The sequence below is a fragment of the Oryctolagus cuniculus genome, unplaced genomic scaffold (genome assembly GCF_964237555.1).
Source record: "Oryctolagus cuniculus unplaced genomic scaffold, mOryCun1.1 SCAFFOLD_40, whole genome shotgun sequence".
In the NCBI taxonomy this organism is placed as follows: Eukaryota; Metazoa; Chordata; class Mammalia; order Lagomorpha; family Leporidae; genus Oryctolagus; species Oryctolagus cuniculus.
The window spans coordinates 115,174-129,953 of NW_027208345.1; the positions used below are offsets into that span (position 1 = coordinate 115,174).

General features: G+C 42.6%; 1 pseudogene; it reads right to left on the bottom strand.

Moving 5' to 3' along the window:
* Nucleotides 1–1,196: 1,196 nt before the first annotated feature.
* Nucleotides 1,197–14,780, bottom strand: part of LOC127489731 (protein arginine N-methyltransferase 6-like) — a 44,465-nt pseudogene continuing 30,881 nt past the window's right edge.

Consider the following 14,780-nt stretch of genomic DNA (forward strand, 5'->3'; position numbering starts at 1 on the left):
AGAAACAATATTGGGTTGTTAAATACACTTTATTCCCCCCAAAAAAACACAACATAGTGAATTAGTTGCAATAGTTTTGGCTGTATGTTTATTTAACTCTCAACCTTCAAATTTAATCACTGACTCCCAATATGTTGCCAATTTATTTCTCCACCTGACACTTGATCTTAATTTACTCAATTTTTCCCCTACACTTCAGACATTATTCACTAAACCCCATCATCCTTTCTACATGGCACATATTCACAGTCATTCACCTCTCCCCAGTATATTATCAGAGGGTAATCAGTGTGCTGATCATGCTCTTCTTGTTGCTGCTCTTTTTACAGATCTTTTGCAAAGTCATGAATTTTTCTTTAATCTGCAAAATCTCTTCATAAACAGTTACACACACCCATCAGAAGAAGCATGCCCCATTAACTCTAACTGTACTCAGTGTGCTCAAACAACTCATTATTTTCCTTTTACTGAAGCTAATCCACATTAAGCTAATGAACTTTGGCAAATGGGTTTTACTCAATGTTTGTTACTTAAGCCTTTCTCTTACCTGCATGTTGTCATTGACTCATACTGTTTATATTTGGGCCACCTCCTTAAAGGTGAATCGACTTATCTTGTTATCAAACATCTATTCATGGCAATGGCTGTCATGGATAAACCTAGCCAATTAAAAACTGATAATGCTTCCCACATACACTTCAGATATATTTTCCAGCTCTTGTTGTTTATGGGACATCAAACTAAAACATGGTATTCCCTATAATGCTACAGGCCAAGCTATTGTAGAGCATGCAAATCGCGCTTAAAAAAAAGATTTTTTATTATTTATTTGAAAGAGTTACAGAGGCAGAGAGGGAGAGAGAGAGAGAGACAGAAAGAGAGAGAGAGAGAGGTCTTCCATCCACTGGATTACTCCCCAGATGGCCACAACAGCCAATTAGAGTTGCACCAATCCAAAGCCAGGAGCCAGGGGTTTCTTCCAGTCTCCTACATGGATGCAGGGGCCCAAGACCTGGGCCATTGTGTACTACTTTCCCAGGACACAGCAGAGAGCTTGATCAGAAGTGTAGCAATTAGGACTCAAATAGGCACCCATAGGCGATGCTGGCACTGCAGACAGCAGCTTTACCTGCTAAGCCACAGTGCCAGCACCACATCACACTCTTTTTTTTCTCATCTTTTCTTTAGTACCAGTAGTCGTTTATTTAAAAAAAAAAAATTAGAAACAAGGATCATAGCCTAGAGGCACCCAGGAAAAGGGGGAATTCAGAGACAGAAAATATGGCTCTAGAGATATTAAAGTGACAATGAGTTTCACTGAAATTTTTCACCCTTCTGAGAGGTGTCAGGTGTGTGCATGGACCCTTCATAAACTGCCGTTTACATTCGTGTATTTGCTTTTCCTGTGAAATAAAAGAAATGGAAACCCAAATGCTCGGTACCACATGCTTTTGAGGCTTAAACGCCCACTAACAAGCATGGTGTATCTCTTGGTTGAAGGGTGGGGAGGGGACCACTTTGTAGAAAAAAAAAATAAAACCGTTAGAAGAATCTCCTCAAAGGGAGACTGAAGTCAGGTTCCTGTCCCAGCAGCCCTGAGGGAAAAGGGAGCAGACATTGCCCCCTACTTGCACGTGGGATCGCCCTTTCTCCTCCAACCTCCCTACACCTCTCCTCCTCAGGTCAGGCCGCCTTGGGAGGTCGCTGGGAGAAAAAGCGGCGCTCAGTCCTCCATGGCAAAGCCTTTGGTCTTTTCCTCCTGGTCCCCCACTTTGTAGCGCAGCAGCACGCGCAGGCGGCGGGGGTTGTCCCGGGAGGGCAGCAGAGTGATCTCTCCAGAAATGTCCGTGTCTTGCTCCACTTGCACCGGCTCATTCAACTAGAGGAGCGCCTGCTTCCAGTGTGTGGCCGGGTGAAAAGGCGAGGTGGACAGCACCAGGGGTTTCTCCGAATCTCCTCCAGGGGAGATCACCTGGAACCAGATGGCAAAGCCGTGCAGGGGCGCCAACCGTCGCGCCCACCAACGCCAGCCTCCAGCTCCTGCTCCAGACGCGGGCCAGCTCAAGCTGAGCAAAGCGCTGCGGCCGGGCCAGCACATCCTCGCCGGACAGGCCCTGCACCACGATCTCCGAGTGGCCCATGAGGCAGCACGTGGCGAAGCTCTCCAGGCAGCTCATGCCCACGCCATAGTGCTGCTTCACCTGGCTCCAGAAGCCTCGGCGCCATTCCAGCATCTGGTCGCTGATGGGGGCTACGAAGAGCCCGGCAGAGGCCGGCAGGAGAAGCCCGCCCTCCTTCAGCCACTTGGTCCGCGCGTGCAGCACGGAGCTCAGCATGGACTCGTGCAGGAGTCCGTAGCCCATCCATTCGCTTATGATGGCATCCACTTGCTCTGGCAGCTCCACTGTCTCCACCGGCCCCGGCAGGATGAGCACCCGGTCCTCCAGCCCGTTGAGCCGCACCACCTTGCGGGCCCGTTGCCACATGGCGCTGGCCTCCACCGCGTACACGCGCCGGCCCCGGCCTGGGCACAGAAGACGCTGAGAATGCCGGTGCCCGTGCTCACATCCAGCACCGTCTTCCCTCGCAGCGCTGCCCAGTTCCGCAGGATCCCCAGGCGGTAGGCGTCCGTGCGGACGCGACATGCGATCATCTCCTCGTGGACCTACACGTCCGAGTAGCACTCTAGTACAGCTGGTCCCGCTCCCGCTTAGTCCTCCCGGGTCGCGGCACGCCAGCCTCCAGCTCTCCACCATCTTCCTCCTCGGCTCCCTCCCCTCCTTCCCCGCCCCCCCCCCAATCCACCACATCACACTGTTAAAACCTTTTTACACAAACAATTAAAGAAAGGGGTAAACATTGCAGTACAAATTAATCAAGCAATGTCTATTATTTTATTTACACTTAATCATTTATCTTACCCCTTCAGGCAGTTTTTGAACAGAGGAAGCCCAAGCAAGGAAACATTTTTGCCCCTCAAAAGCTGCACCATTGTCCATTAGTGGATTATAAACAAACTCCTGAACCAACATGGAAAGGACCAAAGCCACTACTAATGTGGGGGAGATCGTGTGACTCTGTTCTCTCTCCCATAGGACCTGTGTGGATTCTTGCTTGTTGTGTTCACCCTGAATGACATCATGAGCTGCCTCAAGGACTTCAGGACCTGATCCCTCAATTTCTTTTTTTTTTTTTTTTTTTTTTTTTTTTTTTTTATCTTTTATTTAATGAATATAAATTTCCAAAGTACAGAATATGGATTACAATGGCTTTCCCCCCCATACCGTCCCTCCCACCCACCACCCTCCCCTTTCCCACTCCCTCTCCCCTTCCATTCACATCAAGATTCATTTTCGATTATCTTAGTATACAGAAGATCAGCTTAGTATACCTTAAGTAAGGATTTCAACAGTTTGTTCCCACACAGAAACATAAAGTGAAAAATAATAGATGATTTTTTTTTTAAATGATGATGAAATCAGATCAGACCTATTGTCATGTTTAATCCCAGTGAGAGTCAAGTTGGGAATTGATAGTTTCTTTTTTTTTTTTTTTTTTTTTTTTTAACAGAAGATCAGTTTAGTGTACATTAAGTAAAGATTTCAACAGTTTGCACCCCCATAGAAACACAAAGTGAAATATACTGTTTGAGTACTCGTTATAGCATTAAGCCTCAGTGTACAGCACATTAAGGACAGAGATCCTACATGAGGAGTAAGTGCACAGTGACTCCTGTTGTTGACTTTACCAATTGACACTCCTGTTTATGGCATCAGTAATCTCCCTATGCACCAGTCATGAGTTTCCAAGGCTATGGAAGCCCCTTGAGTTCTCCGACTCTTATCTTGTTTAGACAAGGTCATAGTCAAAGTGGAGGTTCTCTCCTCCCTTCAGAGAAAGGCACCTCCCTCTTTGAAGACCTGTTCTTTCCACTGGGATCTCACTCACAGAGATCTTTTTGCCAGAGTGTCTTGGCTTTCCATGCCTGAAATACTCTCATGGGCTTTTCAGCCAGATCCGAGTGCCTTTAGGGCTGATTCTGAGGCCAGAGTGCTATTTAGGACATCCGCCATTCTATGAGTCTGCTGAGTATCTCACTTCCCATGTTGGATCACTCTCCCCTTTATTTATTCTATCGGTTAGTGTTAGCAGATACTAGACTTGTTTATGTGCTCCCTTTGACTCTTAGTCCTTTCATTATGATCAATTGTGAACTGAAATTGATCACTTGGAATAGTGAGATGGCATTGGCACATGCCACCTTGATGGGATTGAATTGGAATCCCCTAGTATGTTTCCAACTCTACCAATTGGGGCAAGTCAGCCCGAGCATGCCCCAAATTATACATCTCTTCCCTCTCTTCTTCCCACTTTTATGTTTAACAGGCTGATCCCTCAATTTCAACTTGGGTTCAAGAAAAGAGAGACAATATCTCACTGTCGGAGACCTCCTTGACCTGACAGACAAGTGGTTACCTGGGGAGACCTCAAGTCACTACTTGCTTCAGCTCAGTGGTTGCTTCAACAAGAACACCAAGAAGAAACCCCTGAGACTCTTTTAATAGCCATAATGATTCAATTGGCAAAATAACTCATTGTTGTTATTATGCTGTCTTATGTTGCTTTTTTCCATCTCTATTCAAGAACACCATCTGGTTAAAACAATTGTTTTCTATGGTTGCCTTGCCATAGCCTCATTGATCCTGATATGCTGCTTCTTTCATTGCATCCCATCTTTGACTAATACTTGTAAAGGATGCAATCTTTGCTTTAAGCAATCATATTACTGACATTTATTTTTTAAAAAAGTGGGGGGCATGCAGAATGTAGAGAGCAAAAATTCTGCCAAAGCACTCTCAGTTGAGAACACATTTATCCTGAACACAGTGTGGCAGCTGAATGCAAAAAGCAAAATTGCTGCCAAAATCATATTGCTAATAAACATTTATAAAACAAGAAAAGGGAGAAATCTGGAAAAAAGCTTTCTGCCAAAGCACTCTTAGTGAAGATATTTTCTTCCTAGAAGACAGAGTGTGACCACAGGGACTGATTAAGGGTAGTTTATGACCTTCTAACAAAAAGAGCATTGAACCCTTGTGGGAACATTGTCTCCACAAGGACATGTAGCTGATTTCCCAGACATGTGTATCTGAAGTAGCACCTTGACAGTAGGGACTCCATTTTGAAGCACTTGAGACTGCATTCTGGGAAAGTAACCCCCACCATGAGACTCTGGTTTGCAACTATGATCTCAAATAGTCGGACAATAGCAGTGCACTACATCACCCTTGGCAGAGCACAAAAACCCCCTAGCATGATTGCTCAAGCTTGAAAGTAGAAAGGTTGTACCTGGGTTAATGATAAAGATGTGATTTGTCTATGTCTTACATATAATGTGAATTAATGTCAAGATCATAAATGATAATTGTACGATTGTGACTAGTATAGTCAAGATTATGATGAATATTGGTTTCACTTAGGTCTTAGGTTATGTTGACCCCAGTAACTATGTACTCTCTTTGGATTTTTTGTACTCTTTTGATCTTAGCAACCGTGTATAGCAACCGTACATTCCCCCCCCTCCCGATTTTGCGGTTTTTGCCTTTACAAACCCTATGCTGTAGATCCTCAAGGCTGCTCTGTTCTGGTCTGACCAGAGCCCCATCATGCTGGAAAAATAAAAATAAAATCCTTTGCAATTTGCATGACAGAGGTCTTTTGGAGACGTCCCTTGGGTGGTGGGTGTTTCGGACTCTAACATATCTAATATGTTTTGCTAAACATGCTTCAGAGAAACCTTAGTTATATGAACACATGCATGCACTATACAATAGGCTTTTGTAATTCTTATAAATTAAGAAAAGATACTGAATTGTCCTGGAAGCGCTTTTCAGAGGAAGAGTCCTCGTATCCTCTCTTTCCTTTTACTTGTGTACCCCAACAGAGGAGGAGAAAAAGAGATCTTTCACTCACTGTTTCACTTCTCAGTTACCCACAATAGATGTGGCCAGACCAGACTAAATCCAAAAGCAAGGAATTCCATCTAAATCTCCCATGAAGTTGATAGCCATTCTAGTACTTTTACCATTATCCCTCCTCCACCCAAGTGCTTTATCTGGAAGCTTAGTTGGAAACGAAAAGTTGTGGGAACCCAAATCAGGCATTCAGATATGAAATGCAGCATCACAAATAGTGACTTTACCCACTGCACCACAATGCTCACCCAGATCTTTTACCTTTAAATTTTTTATTTTATTTCTTTTTTAAGCAAACTTTTCTTTTTCTTTCTTATTTTAAAAAAGAATTATTGTATTTATTTGAAAGGCAGAGGTACACACACACACACACACAGAAGGAGAGGGAGAGATCTTCCATCCACTGTTTGTCTTCCCAAATTGCCACTATGGCTGGAGTTGGAGTTGAATTAGAAGTGAATCAACTGTGAGCAGATTAATATGTTATCCCTCTTAGTATTTTTTTGTTTGTTCTACTTAATACTTTTGGTTGAATACTGTAATCAATACACAATTCTTCTTAAGTGCTGAAACTTAACTGAAAAGTGATTGCTGTTAAATATAAGAGTGGGAATAAGAGAGGGAAGAGATGTGCAATTCGGGACATGCTCAAGCTGACTTGCCTCAAATGGTGGAGTTAGAAACATACCAGGGGATTCGAATTCAATCCCATCGAGGTGGCATGTACCAATGCCATCTCACTAGTCCCAGTGATCAATTTCTGTTCACAATTGATCGTAATGATAGGACTAAGAACCAAAGGGATCACATAAACAAGAACAGTGTCTGCAAATACTAGCTGATAGAATCAAAAAGGGAGAGAATGATCCAACATGGGAAGTGAGATACACAGCAGAGCCATAGAATGGCAAATGTCCTAACAGCACTCTGGCCTCAGAATCAGCCCTTAAGGCATGCAGATCCAGCTGAAAAGCCCATGAGAGTATTTCAGGCATGGAAAGCCAAGACACTCTGGGGGGTAAAAAAAAAACCTAAATGAAAGATCTCCATGAGTGAGATGCCAGTGGAAAGAATGGGTCATCAAAGAAGGAGGTACCTTTCTCTGAAGGGAGGAGAGAACTTCCACTTTGACCATGGCCTTGTCTAAATATGATCAGAGTTGGTGAACTCAGGGGGCTTCCATAGCCTTGGCAGCTCATGACAAGAGCCTAGGGTGATTACTGATGCCATAAACAAGAGTGTCAATTTGTTAAGTCAACAACAGGAGTCACTGTGCACTTACTCCTCATGTAGGATCTTTGTCCTTAGTGTGCTGTACATTGAGATTTAATGCTATAACTAGTACTCAAACAGTATTTTTCACTTTATGCTTCTGTGTGGGAGCAAACTGTTGAAATCTTTACTTAATGTATGCTAAACTGATCTTCTGTATATAAAGAGAATCGAAAATGAATCTTGATGTGAATGGAAGGGGAGAGGGAGTGGATAAGGGGAGGGTTGTGGGTTGGAGGGACGTTATGGGGGGGAAGCCATTGTAATCCATATTCTGTACTTTGGAAATTTATATTCATTAAATAAAAGTTAAAAAATAAAAAAAAAAAAGAAGTGAATCAACTGGGACTCAAACTGGCATCCATAAGGGATGATAACACTGCAGGCAACGGCTTAACCTGCTACACAGGTTTCAGGTCCCTGAAACCTTTATTTTCAACTGACAAATATTTGCATGTTTGTGAGCACAGTCTGAAGTTTTGATAGATGTGTTTTATCACATGTTTTATCACAGAATTATCAAATCAGGCTTTGAACATATCTATCACTTTATGTACTTTTTAAAAAAGCCACTCCTAGCAGTTTTGAAAAATTCAATACAGTTTAATCATCTGTCTTGTGCAGTAGGACAAAGAAACTAACCTTCTACTGAAAATTATATTTCCCTAGACCACTGTCTCTTCTTATCCCTACTCCCACTTCCACCCTGCACCATCTAATATATATTCTTGCCCATATACCTACATGATTTTTACTTCTACAAAATACACATATAAACAAACTCGTGTATTTGTCTTTCTGTGCCAGGCTTGCATCACTTATAATGCTCTCTGTGTTCATATATGTTATCCTAAGTGACATCATTTCCTCTTTTGTAAGAAGAGTAGAATTCATGTGTGTCACATTTTCACTCCATTCATCTGTTGGTGGAAATGGCAGTTTAATTAGGTTAGCTGGTTTTCTGGGCTTCTACTCTGTCTTCTGCATCTGGGGAAGCTCCCAGGTTATGGGGGTATAATTTTCCCCATTATTAGGTAGCTGAGGATATCGTGTAGCCTCCCAGCTAACCTTGTGATTTTCTAAGCCTCTGAGCTAAGGCTGAGGCTGCTTTCTGACTTTTTATTGTCTTGTTGGTCCATTGATGGGATGTGTCAATTTATTTCCCTATCAAGAACTTTACTAGATAATATGTAATGAATCTCTTTCAACCTATTCCAATCCCTTTCTAGCAAACCTTTCCTCATGATATAAACTTAAAGGTTAACATATCCTTTCTAGAAGAGGAAACCTGATTATTGGCCTCCAAAGATAACATCTCTTAATCCATGCAAGCAAGAAATGCTGAATTATTTTGAAAGATGTTTTTGAATGTGAAATAAAGTTAATGATTTTGAGATTACATTAACCAGGTTTTTCCATGTGAACCCTGTGTATAATCACTTATGTGCTCATAAATCAAAAGCAAAGGGAGATTTACACATTAAGAAGAGGAGAGGGGCCAGTGCCATGGCACACTAGGTTAATCTTCCACGTGTGGTGCTGGCATCCCATATGGGCACCCTTTCTAGCCCTGTTGCTCCTCTTCCAGTCCAGTTCTCTGCTGTAGCCTGGTAAAGCAGTGGAGGATGGCCCAAGTGCTTCATCCCTTGCATTCACGTGGGAGACTGGGAGGAAGCACCTGGCTCCTGGCTTAAGATTGGTGCAACTCCAGTCGTTGTGGCCATTTGGGGAGTGAACCAGTGGAAGGAAGACCTTTCTCTCTGTCTTTCTCTCTCTCACTGTCTGTAACTCTGCCTGTCAAATAAATGAATAAAATCTTTAAAAAAAGAGAGAGAGAATTTGATATCATTGTAAAGGCAAAGATGGGAGTGATGTGATCACATGTAATGGCAGATGTTACCGGAGCTGGAAGTGTCAAGGAACAGATTCCCACCTAGAGACTGAATGGAGCATAGTACTCCCTATACTGCAATTTAACCCAGTCACAGTGATGTTGTATTTACATTCTCCAATACAGTGAAAGAACATATTTCTCTTGATTTAACCTGTAAGTCTGAGATCATGTCTTTCTTTTTAAAAAAATAAAGATTTGTTTTATTTATTTGAAAGAGTTACAGAGAGAGAGAGAGAGAGAGAGAGAGAGAGAGAGAAAGGTCTTCCATCCACTGGTTCACTCCCTGGATGGCTGCAATGGCCAGAGCTGAGCCAATACAAAGCCAGGAGCCAGGAGCCAGGAGCTTCTTCCCAGTCTCCCACATGGGTGCAGGGGCCCAAAGACTTGGGCCATCCTCTACTGCTTTCCCAGGCCATAGCAGAGAGCTAGATGGGAAGTGGTGTAGCTGGGACTAGAACCGGCACCCATATGGTATGCCGGCACTTCAGGCCAGGGCTTTAACCTGCTGCACCACAGCACTGGCTCTGAGATCATTTCATATAGAATAAGAAACCAGATATCCTTGCAACTTGAATCCATGATGTGGCAAAAGTTCTGTCTGGCAGATGAACTAAGTCTTAAATGGTAGCTATGAAAGGAGCGATCAGATCTTCTGGGAAATTTTACAGAAGTTCTACTTGGGTGAGCAACAGATTGTTCAGATTGTTCAGATAGCTTCTTGATCCAGATCTAAGTGTGATTCTTCACAGCATCTTCTTTTTTTTTCCTTTTTTTTAAGACTGATGTCATTTTTAAATCTTTTTTTAAAGATTCAAAGAGTTTGTTGGTGCCATGGCTCAATAGGTTAATCCTCCTCCTGTGGCACTGGCACCCCGGGTTGGTTCTAGTCCCAGTCGGGGTGCCAGATTCTGTCCCGGTTGCTCCTCTTTCAGTCCAGCTCTCTGCTGTGGCCTGGGAGTACAGTGGAGGATGGCCCAAGTCCTTGGGCCCTGCACCTGCATGGGAGACCAGAAGGAAGCACCTGGCTCCTGGCTGCAGATCAGTGCGGTGCACACCAGCTGTGGTGGCCACTGGGGGGTGAACTAATGGAAAAAGGAAGACCTTTATCTCTGTTTCTTTCTCACTGTCCACTCTACCTGTCAAAAGAAAAAAAGATTCAAAGAATTACACAGAAAGAGGAAAGGCAGAGAGAGAGAGAGAGAGAGAGAGAGAGAGGTCTTCCATCTGATGGTTCACTCCCCAATTGGCCGCAATGGCCAGAGCTGTGCAGATCCGAAGCCAGGAGCCAGGAGCTTCTTCCAGGTCTCCCATGTGGGTGCAGGGGTCCAAGGACTTGAGACATTTTCTATTGCACAGCATCTTCTTAACAATATGGGTTTGTGGTGTGCATTTAGGGGCCATTTCTTTTTCTTTTTATAAAAAAAAATCTTTATTTTACTTATTTGAAAGAGTTTTATATATATATAAAAATTATATATATATATATATATATATATATATAGAGAGAGAGAGAGAGAGAGAGAGAGAGAAGGAGAAAGAGAGGGAGAGATCTTCCATCCAAATGGCCACTGCAGGGGCCAGAGTTGAGATGATCTGAAGCCAGGATCCAGGAGCTTCTTCCAAATCTCCCACTTGGGTACAGTAGCCCAAGGACTTGGGCCATCTTCTGCTGCATTCCCAGGCACATTAGCAGGGAGATGGCTCAGAAATGGAGCAGCTGGGACTCAAACCAGTGCCCATATTGGATACTGGCTCTGCAGGATCAGGCTTAAACCCATTGTGCCACAGTGCTGGCCCCTAGAGATCATTTCTTAAAACCAGATGGTGGTGTGTCTTTGCTTTTCCAATAGTTCTGATAATTAATGCCCCAAGCAATCACCTTCTGAACTCATTGTAAGTAATATTTTGTTACTTGCAAGCAATAATCCTGAGTGACACCATGAGAGTATCATTATTGTCTGAAATTCTCCAATCTCATTGAACTTTTTAGGTTTATCTAATTTCCATGTGGATCCTATCTTCCATTATGTTCAGAATTGGTCAGTTTGTCAGTTTGCTGTCTGATATTTGCAATCTATTGTGCTGGTTGATTGTGGTGAGGTTGAGGGCTTGAAGTTCTGTCTGTCCTTTTTTTTTTTTTTTTTTGAAGGGGATGATGGTTTTCTGGATGGGCATTATATCATTGCCTATGTTGATCAAAGTAGGGGGTGTTGTGATCTGGGTTTGTGGAGGCTTCTTTTACCTAGTGAATTTGTAACTTCAAAATATTTACCTTGCTGGCACCATGGCTCACTAGGCTAATCCTCCACCTTGCGGCACCGGCACACCGGGTTCTAGTCCCAGTCGGGGCACCGGATTCTGTTCCGGTTGCCCCTCTTCCAAGCCAGCTCTCTGCTGTGGTCAGGGAGTGCAGTGGAGGATGGCCCAAGTGCTTGGGCCCTGCACCCACATGGGAGACCAGGATAAGCACCTGGCTCCTGCCATCGGATCAGAGCGGTGCACTGGCCGCAGTGCACCAGCCGCTGCGGCTATTGGAGGCTGAACCAATGGCAAAAGGAAGACCTTTCTCTCTGTCTCTCTCTCTCACTGTCCACTCTGCCTGTCAAGAAAAAAATTTACCTTAATTTTAATCCATTACTTATGGTTAGTGCCTCTCTGTCCACCTATATATATATATATATATATATATATATATATTAGTATATTTGACTATAGAAAATTAAAACGTTGTTTAAGTAAAAAGTACCAAATAAATACATTTAATTTTCTTCTATTTTATTTTTACTAACTTCCCTAAGACCATAGGTAATACCTTGCTTCAATTTAGTGGAAGAACATGTAGGACTTTGATTTCAGTCACACTACTGGTTATCCCATAAAGTTTTGGAAAGAAAAATAGTTCAAAAGCTGTGAAAGTGGACTTAGATCTCATGCTGTAGAAACACAAAAGTCAAGCCAGGTCTTTTTTATTTTTCTGATTATATAATTTTAAATTAAATTTTAGAGTTCTATTTGGATCAAATCATGGACTTTTCAAAAACGTGAATATATAATTTATTCAGTTTTATAATTAATTTCCCCTAAATCTAGGTTTCTATAAATAATTTTTCATTTTTTTGTACCTCTTGCCTTTCTTCTCTCTATTTCTGGCTTTGGCTTTATAACTCCTGAATCCACCACTTTTAACGCCTGTATTCCTGATAACACATTGTGTGAGCTCTCTTGGTGGCTGCAGGTAAATCAGGCAGAAGTGGGGCTGTATTTCTTTTCCAGGGTCACCATATTATCATAAATAGGGTGTTTTAAGTTACAGACATTTAGTTTTCCTAGTTCTATACACTGGAAATCCAAGGTCAAGGGGCTTGCAGGCTTGGTTTCTCCTGAGGCCTCCTTCCCTGTTTTCCAACTCAGCTACCACATTGCTGTGTCTTCATGTGGTATGTTTCTTCTGTGCATGTCATCACAACATGTGTCCTTATAAGGACACAAGTCAGTTCAGACTAGGACCTCACATTTTTATATCATTTGACTTTACTAACCTCCTATAAGGCTCTTTCTCCAAATAAAGTCACATTGGGAGTTAAGGCTTTAAGATTTGAATTTTGGGGGAGAAACTTTTCAACTCACAACAGTGGAATAGAAACCAGTGGTCTGCTTCATCGACAGCCAGCTCACAGGTGGTGTTTGAAATGATGGCTGGGGATCCTCATTGTATTTTCAGTGCTATCTCTCTAATATGGGCACATGCGCTCTCTCTCTCTCTCTCTCACACACACACACACACACATCACACATCTGTGTACACATATACAACTAAAATAGGAATATCTTGGTGTTGTGTACTGTAGGCAGCCTTTGGACAAATCAAGGCCAGTCTTGGCTTGTGGAGTTCTTGGGATAAGAAAGTCACAGACTCCCATCCTGAAGGAGGATGTTAATCAAGAATACTCTGTTAAAATTATCTGTGTTACCAGAGCCCTGATAAGTTGCTTATATATGTTGTTATCCTTTGTGCTCCTTTGTGCTGGTTTTGTTTAAATACCACCGAGACATTGGAATAAATGAGCCTTGATCTGCCTTGTCATTCTCTTCGCCCTTGTCCCTCTTTTAGGTCCCTCACTCTACCTTAGGTTTCATTCGACTGGTGCAGCTGGCCTGCACAAGTGGTGCCCAAACAGGGACCTGAGTATGAGGGAAATGAAGTGAGGATCACCCACCCCAACAAGAAAAAGATTGCAGCAATAACAGAATAATGAAAGGAAGACAATAAGTACCCAATACTGCTTGCCTCTGGATCAGGTGTGTAAGGGGAAATTATGGGACAAGAACAAAGTAAACAGGCCATGATAAAGGCAATAAAGACTCCATTACAGGCACAGGGGATAGGGTTAAAAAAAAGTGAGCCATAGAACAGTTCACTGATGCCATAGGAATAGTCAGTCCTTGGTTTGCAGAAGAAGGAGTCCTGGATGAGCAACAATGGGATTTGCTCAGAAAAGACTTAAATGCGCATTTAAGAAACAAAGCAAGCCATGATAAAGGCTGTAAAAACAAGGTAAGCAAGCCGTAAAGGCTGTAAAAACTTTATTGCAGATGCAGGAAATAGGGTTAAAGAAACAAACCATAGAGCAATTTATCAGTGCTGTTGAAAAGTTAGTCCTTGGTTTGCTAAAGATGGTGTTGTGAATGAAAATGTAACTACTTACTCTGGGAGTGGAAAATATAAATCAGTGTACACTGGACACCCCCCACTCTACATTTAAATATTTCAGTTGAAGTAAATGTTACCTTTGTAAAGTTAATATTACTATGTGAAATGAGGAATTGTGGTGATAAAGTGTCTGGACTACTCATTCTGTTTTTGTATTATGTACTAGCTCTGCCCCTATTGTTGATAGGAATGCTTGGGCAGATTATGCTTGGTTTGCTTTACAAAAAGAATGTAAATCAAAATATGCCACAAATGGTTAAGGTTCCATGAAACTACAAGAATGTAACAATTACAGATAAGAAGAGGCTACTATCATTATGGCTAAATGGTTACCCACCGTGTTCCATCCACTGAAAAATTTGTTGTCTTATCAAAAAGAAATGTTGCAAAAACTTAATGAAACACAAAATCACTAGTTTTAGAGTAATGCAAAATGTTAACGCATTCGTTAATTGGACTGTGTGCACCTCAACATGTTTGTTTAGCAAGTAACAATGCCTCAGATCTCCATGCCATGGGATTGTCTTGCCCATCCTCAGGCTGTCTGCAGCAGCTTGGGTTGTTATATTGGAACGGTGATGTTTTTTATGTCCTCACATGGGTGCCCAAGAGGCTAATTCCCCCTCAGATATGTTTCAATTTATCCTTAAAATTTGTTGAATATTATTGTGTTTGATTACTGGATGTATACTTGTATAAAAAATTTGTATTGTATTCTCTTTTTTTTTTTTTGACAGGCAGAGTGGACAGTGAGAGAGAGAGAGACAGAGAGAAAGGTCCTCCTTTTGCCATTGGTTCACCCTCCAATGGCCGCCGTGGCTGGCGCGCTACGGCCAGCACACCACGCCGATCCGAAGGCAGGAGCCAGGTGCCTACCCTGGTCTCCCATGGGGTGCAGGGACCAAGCACTTGGGCCATCCTCCACTGC